Genomic DNA, 2662 nt, shown 5'->3' on the forward strand with positions numbered 1-2662 from the left:
GCGTAAAGGAATCTAACGATCAGTAACTGCAATACATCACCTTTAATTGCCAAAAATATGAAATGATGCTTCAAGTGGGATTTGAGAATGAGAAGTAGGAGCAGACTGAAAACTTGGGTGGTGTGACTGCAAACTGAAATCAACACCCCATTATGTTAAATCTATCACCAGAGGTCTGTATCAATGTGTGGACGTTAATCTGTCTGATTTGGCTCCTTCTAGACTACTATGAATTATATGATAAATAAAAGGAAGTATTCAGCACTGTGATTTCAGGCCAGGATAAATAAACTTACTAGAATTATGCATATGGCATTAAGAATGATTATAAGAACTATTTTGTCTTTGTATAGCACCGCTTATGTAAAGATGCAGCCCGAAGTGTTTGTGAAAAATAGATCAGTTAAAGGAAACACACAACAAAAACATTAAGAACCATCAAATTAACTGTCTAGCTTGACCCTGGTTAAGCCCATTTTACCACGAGGCAGCTTAAAGTGAAAAGAGGAGAGGACCTAGAATACTTCCCTGAGAAACACCATTTTCAATGTGAAATGTTGCCGGAATCACATAGATACTCTAAAAAAAAGTGAACACAAGCCTTACATTTTAGTACTTATTATAGCAACCAGTTCGAACCAAGACAGGTAAGTTTCTGGCTGGAAAACGAAAACAACTGTGTAAATTATTGCGAGGAGACGTTGTTTTCAAAAGTCCAAACTTGGGCTACTAAGATCATTTTCAAAGACTGGAGTGAGCCTCTCGTTGCTCTATTGATCAGACCAGCTCTCTTCAGGGCTTACAGTTAACATTTAGCATACTATCAGAGTATCACAAGTCATTAATAAGCAGGACCATGGACTGATTGAAACAATGACACACAAATCAGTGTTGAAATTAGATGCTTGTTTGCAAGGTTCATATGGTTGTGTTGAATAAACTAAAGTGACTGGGACAGACAGTGATTTCTCAAATTTAAAAAGTGTAATATTATAATTAGAATTTTAATTGTGTATGAAACTGGGTCAGTTTTGTGATAAATGTTGAAATTTGACACATTTGTGTTTCACCGATAAATTGTAAAAAGGAGTCAGGTCACTCAGCTTGAACCTGGGCCAAGCCCTGGATACATTTGGATAACCCTGGCCAATCCAGTATGTGTGGTCACACTTGCTAAACACTAATTCACTGCAGCAGATAAATAAGGACTCTAGTCTGGCTTTTTTAATAGAATTCAGATTGAGCCCATGCAAAAGGCCAGGCCAGTAGGAGTTGTGAAAAGCTAACGATGGCCCGTACACTCCCATCAGTTTTTGAACTCTTGGTCACCCATAACAGGCACCACACTGCTGGGTGAGACACGTGGGCCAAAACGGGGGCAGTGATCCAGCCACGTGCCTTTTTGGATTTTTCCTCCTTCAATTTGATTCGCTCCTCTCTTCCGACCTTCTCCCACTGACACACACCCACAGAAAAAAACATACTGAAGGCATTAATGGGTTCACATCAGGATTAGAAGGAAAAACACATAGTTGTAGATAAAAGTTGGAAGGATGGCCTGGTGCAGTACAGATTTCAGGAAAGAGATTAAAAAAAGAACTACCACAAATAACCTAAAAAGGGCGAAAGTGAGTAAAACATTGTATTATTCCTTGACAAGTCAAAGAAGACCTCTATAAACCAAACTTCATTTGCCATTATGTGTTGCCTTGGGGGGGAAAATGATTTGCTAATGTACCCAATAACAAGACCTTTAAAAGTTACAAAAATAAACTTCCCTAATAGCTCCAGAGAGGAATGCATAACATACTTATTTCCAAATAGGTTTTTATTCTGCAAACAGATGCACTGATGGAGAACTCTTCATGCTGCACAGTTACAGGAGATAAAACTCCATAGTTCTGTGCAGCATTTCACAGCCAGCTGGAGGAGCCCGGGGTTGCACTTTCCACTAACTCATTCATCTGCCTATAAATCAGCAGACATTTATAAGACATTTAACAAGAGTCTGCAGGGACATGAGAGAATGAGCTGCAGCCCCATTGAGATATCAAATAACACCCAAGTAAGCTTATCAGCATAATTACCTCCTGTTGTCAAGGAAGAGGCAGAAAGGAAGGGAAAAAGATCTGTCAGCGTCCTGTCACTTATTTCTACCAGGAAGAGCTGAGGATTACTTTCCATGTCCTTGGCTTATTAGTCAACATTTACACTGAGAGTAGCTTCAAAGTACAACTTTCCTGTGAAAATAATAAAACATTAATTCAAAGGAACATGAAAATCAAGCTTTCTTTTGTTGTTATTGAGAGTGTAGACAAACAGATTCAAGGCCCTCTTGTGGTTGCACACGATAAGAACGATTACAGACTCCTCACTTTGTGGATGTGCAGACCATAGATTTAAAAAATTAAAAAAAACTGACCAATTAAATTTAATTAATCGTTTAGTATTTTGTTAAGAAGGAGAGGCCGTCTTGCTCTCTGTTGTTGGTTCCTGAGAGAAAGTGTCACTGTACTTGAAGGGGGTGATAATGTGGAGTGACGCTTTTTGGAGCGGGGGTACTGCACCCTACTTGCACCCTTTTTTTAGAACCACCCTATAATATATAATATTCGATTTGAAAACATGTCACCTTTTTTTGTTTATAGTTTATTTATAAAGC

This window comes from Labrus bergylta, chromosome 13 (assembly GCF_963930695.1).
Source record: "Labrus bergylta chromosome 13, fLabBer1.1, whole genome shotgun sequence".
Lineage (NCBI taxonomy): Eukaryota > Metazoa > Chordata > Actinopteri > Labriformes > Labridae > Labrus > Labrus bergylta.